Here is a 5,196-nt window from a genome sequence, read left to right as displayed (position 1 = left end):
AATTTTTCAAGCTAAATATACTCAATAGACACTTTTCCCTTTCTAGAATTTATTTTGGTGCTACCCAAATACAATTTAAAGCAGGTGGTGTCATCTTTAACATTTGGAACAGAGTGTCTTTAATGCTAGTTGCACTTGTTTAGATCTTTGGACTAGCATATGGCACTGGATATATGTAATCTGCTGTAAATAAGGAACCTACCTAATGATTAGTGTATTACATGCAGTAGTGCACTGGTGGTTCTGGCTTAATTATATTTGCTCTGTTCCTTTAGTGCTGTATGTTTGGTTATAAAAGCTTCTGGAAATAAGGACAGAATTAGCATCAACACATTAACATCAACATGTACTAATCTTTTTCCCTTTATATGTTTCCAGGGACTTGAGGTTTAACAGACAAAGAGAAATCCAAGGAGTACCTTCAAGAAACTCAAGAATTTGAATACTCAATGAGAATCTATGGCTTATCCACAGTTTCTGGAATTCTGAGTTAGTTGGGTTGCATTTGAACATGAAAAATAACTTTGTGCATATAGAGCAGGCAGCATAAGAAAGACCTTGCTAGAGGTCTTAAAATCAGCAAAATTCTGGTGCTTCTTTCCGCAATCCATATTTTTCACTGTCCTCTGAATTTGGAGGATGTTTCTATTTATCTTGTTGTGATTTATAGTCTATTTGCTTAGAAGGACTTCATGAAATGAATAAACTGAGCAGAGAGTGGTTAAATAAAGTACCTATGTGTCCCATCGCAAAAAAGCAGTAAGAATAGAATTAAAAATTTTAACTTTCTGACTTCTAAGTCCAAGCTCTTCTCAATATGCTGCTGAATCTCTTTAGTTGTGATACCCTGAAAAACCCTTAGAGTCATTTAGGGGGAAAATTACAACTTTATGACTAAGCACTGGTTGCAATTTTCCTTTTTTTTTTTTTAATTAGAGAAGTTGTGAATTTGAAAAATTAAGAATTTGTGTGCCATCCTTATGCAGGGGCCACGCCAATCTTTTTGTGTGTTCTGATTTTAGTGTGTGTGCTGCTGAAGTAAGCACCAGTTATCGACTTTGAAAACATTCATTTTATTCACTCACAGATATTTATTCTCTGATGCTTACCTAGAAATGGCTGGCACTGAGTCCAGACTCAAACACACGTGACCCTGCTCAGATGGAGCAGATAGTCCAACGCTATGGGACAATCAATAAACAAAAACCCAACTTTAATAACTATGTAATACAAATACATGGCAAGTACTATGAAGAAAAACAGTAGAATGAGTGTTTTGAGAGGTAACAGAAGGTCCTCAATATTTAAAACCATTCTATGCTGAGTTAAATTAGTTTGTAGACTATTCAAATATATATTTACATAATGCAAATTTACATAAATTTACATAATGTAAAATTTTAACTCTCTATTCCGAGAAAATTTAAATTCAGTGTAAGTGGCAGGACAGCTTCATGACAGCCGACCTGATAGGGGAAGAAAGGCTTGGGATGTCTGAGGGCACTGCTTGGGTGATGGCAAGCTCAATTGTTTATACTATTGCTCACCATCTTTTTTTCCATTATATTTTTGATAGCACAAATTGCTTCTTAGGGTCATAACATGAAACGGATGCTTTTACATGCAGTTACATTTACATTTTACTAGGGTTACTGATGTATTGTTAGATTGAGTAATTGTTGCCTCTTTGCTTCTCAGAGACACTGACTGGCTTATGAAAGAGGTTCTATTTACATTTTCCTGAATCTGCTGTCTTGAATGTTTGTACACATAACTGAAATCTCCTTTGGAAACTTGCTGTTAAGCACGACTGAGGAGAGTAAGTTTGAAAGCTTGTCTGGAGGTTCTAAACAGAGCAAATATCTACCAAGGAAAGCTTTCCTCCTTTACAGAGACAGTAGGTTTGTGAAGGACTCAAGTAAAAACGTGAAGGAAGAAGAGGTCACTGCAGGTCAGGTGAGCTGAGAATCTCAACACCCTGAGTGTTTAGGTGTGATACTAAAAAACCCTCGTAATTAAATGAGATTTCAGAAAACCGGATGGAGGGAGGGGATGGTTTATTTATGGTAACAGAACTATAGCTATATCCATACATCAGAGAGAATAAAATTTGCTGAAGTTTACTTTTGAGAAGTATATATAGTGAGAGGTAGATAGGTAGATCTACCTAGATAGGCAGAGAGTTCAATAGATAGATAGGTGAGTAGGTAGGTAGATAGAGAATTATCTGATCAGTAACTTGTACATAGTATTATATAAGTGCTAGTTTTGGTTATTATTCTCAATAAAATACTTTTTGTCATTTTCTCCTCATTAATTCAAGTCATTTGAGGATGATAATTAGCACATTTTTAGCATAAAAATGGATGTTAAAATGGTATTTTTTCTTGGATACTCAAAGATATTGCTTCAAGACAGACATTTGGCCATATCTCTGGGATGATGTAACGAAATTCTGATTCGCTCTAAATTTTGGGAAAGTTCAAAGATGACAGGATATTCCAAAAACATCCTTCGTACCTTTGATTTGCTATTAAGTCTGGTAATAAAAGAATAAGAGAATGATTGAATTCCAGATCATAGTTTATTCCCTTATAATATAATATATATATATATCTTGAAAAAATATTTTAAAGAGAGGAACTAATGGCCTTAAGCGTGACAGTCATTCTGATGCTGTTTTTCCTTTTTATTTATTCCTCTTTTTCTATTGCATAACTGCAATTTGCTACTTTGCTTCTTCCAACTTCTTAACTAGATTTCACCTCTAAACCATCCCAGCTGTGGGCTACCACGCTTTTATTAACCTTGTTACTCTCCTTCCTGCCAGACCTCCAGACCACTGCGCGAATTTGGGAACCTAACATTTTGCACAGCCCACAGGAATATACTTTTCTGCTATTAGAGATAAATTATTTATATTTTTATATTTGGTACTTACTTTCGATTTAAATGAATTATAAGAAGTGTATTCAGGTGTTTGTACAATGCCAGAATCAGTGTGATCTGACCTGCCTGAAATTAGCTTGAGGATTAATCTACTGTTATTAATAATCATATTATTTCATTATAAATATTTGACGGCAGTGGCATTTAGGATTCACATGAGTACTATATAATTTGTAAGATAAATATTTTAAAATAATAACCACTTCCCCCCCCGTCGATTAAAGAGACCTGCTTTGTTTTTGTTTTAGCATTCTAAGGATTATTTCAGAATTTCCTGGCAAAGAAGGCATTGTCGTGGGAACATAGAAATGTTGGATAACTCAGGCAAGCATTTTAATCAATATTCTGCCATTTGACTCCAAGTTAATTGCTCTTTCTACTGTGTATCTGCCTTCTCAGGTTCCTTATTTTCTCAGAATACTATGGACCATATTTTATCATATTTATAAACCCAAGTCAAGGAACATATCTTAAACACAGTAGCTAACTTTACATAATAATTATTTAAAATTTTAAATTATTTGTACTTCATCATTGAATTATTAATGCACATTTAAAATTATGGTTATTTAAAAAGTAAGTTTTATTTAAAAATCATATGTGGAGTAATTTCTTACTTAATAAATTAATGGATGGGTAATGATCATTGTCAAATGAAAATGACAAATGACTAATTGATTAGAGATTCATGTTTGAAGTGATACCAGGCTCTGACTTTCAGACTGGGAACCCCCAAGTTCTTGGCTATGTCACATTCCTTGGATAGAATTTGATTTTAATAATGTTGAGTCTGGTGTGAGAAAAGGAGGGTGTGTGTATTAGAAGGATATGATAAGGGTGATAGGATTCTTATCACCATATTTTCATTTGATTTCCTTGGTTCAATGCTGGGAATCACCTTTGCAATAGTTTATGGATCACTTTTTGTTTTAAAAAATCTTATTTCTTTTCAGCAGAGCTGCAACAGACTAAAAAAACAAAAGTAAATATTTCCCATGGTGAAATGATCAGAGCAGGGACATATTAACATCTGTAATGTGAAAACGCCACATTGAAAGGCCTATGGGCAACGAGAACTTGATAGTATATACTTCTCTGTTGTTCAAAGTAGGGAAAAAATGGAACCTAAGGTATATATTCTCACTCCTTTTGTGCCTTAGTTTGTCAGGGCTGCCGTGATACACCGTGAACCGGTTTATTTAAGCAACAGGAATGTACTGTCTCCAGTTATGGAGGCTGGAAACTCAACGCTGAGGACGGGCCGGGCTTGGTTTCCCCTGGAGTCCACGGCCTCGGGAACTCGTCCATCTCTTTCTCCTTGGACTGCTCCTCTAGCTTCAGCTGACTTCCAGCTTCTTTTGACTATCGGTATCAGAATTTCCGGTGCCTTCTAGGGACTCTGCTCACACGGATCAAATTTAGCTTCCTGGAAATCCTTCAAAGATAGGATCTTCGAAGACATTCACTAATGAGTGTGCACCTAACAATCTCATCTTCAGAGCTCCTGTTTACAAGTGGGTTCACACCCGCCAGGATGGTGATGAAGATTAAAAACACCTGTGTGTATGTGGAGGGGCGGGGCACGATTCAGTCCCCAGACCTTTGGGATGGGTTCATTACCTCTTCCCTGCCCCAGGTTCCAGGCATTTGCTTCAGGAGGCGGATCCTGTACCTGGGCATCCCGCCAGGACTGTGGGACCCGGATGCCTCTGTGTGGTCTGCTCGTCTTTGACGTGGAGGTTTGGAGCAGGGCCCATGTGCTGAGTCCCTTTGGCTGCCTTATGCTCTTGAGGCTAATGTGATGCTGGTAAGGAAAAGAGAATGTTCACCTGTGTGAATTAATCTTACTGCTGGATTTTCCCTTGGTTTCAAATATCGTAGGCATCCTTTTCCGCAAAGTGGCAATAAGCGAAAATGACAATTCAGGAGAGGGAAAGAGAACATGATAAAGGACTGAGCTGTGAGCCATGCGTTCTCTCAGAGCATTTGTGAGCTGGTGGGTGTGTGAGGCTCTGTGCCTCGGAGGAGCTGGGGGAGATGTGAGTGAGAAAGAAAACCCCATGAGGCATCTCACCCTCAAAGAGAGGAGATAAGACATTTGCAGCTGCAATGGTTAGAAAATGAGGTAGAGAAGACACGATTTGATGCTAATGTGGATTATGTGCTACACAGGTGTGGGCACACACATTCAGCATGCACACCCGCATATGCGCACACTTGCACACACGTGCATATATATGCATGCAC

At 37.5% G+C, this 5,196-nt stretch overlaps 1 pseudogene; it reads right to left on the bottom strand.

The window, feature by feature from the left end:
• Window positions 1–952: 952 nt before the first annotated feature.
• LOC143689254 (U6 spliceosomal RNA) lies at window positions 953–1,046 on the bottom strand (annotated as a pseudogene).
• Between the last annotated feature and the right edge of the window lie 4,150 nt (window positions 1,047–5,196).

Source organism: Tamandua tetradactyla, chromosome 6, assembly GCF_023851605.1.
Source record: "Tamandua tetradactyla isolate mTamTet1 chromosome 6, mTamTet1.pri, whole genome shotgun sequence".
In the NCBI taxonomy this organism is placed as follows: Eukaryota; Metazoa; Chordata; class Mammalia; order Pilosa; family Myrmecophagidae; genus Tamandua; species Tamandua tetradactyla.
The sequence above is the reverse complement of the archived record's forward strand: the minus strand, read 5'-3'. Positions and strand labels throughout refer to the sequence as shown.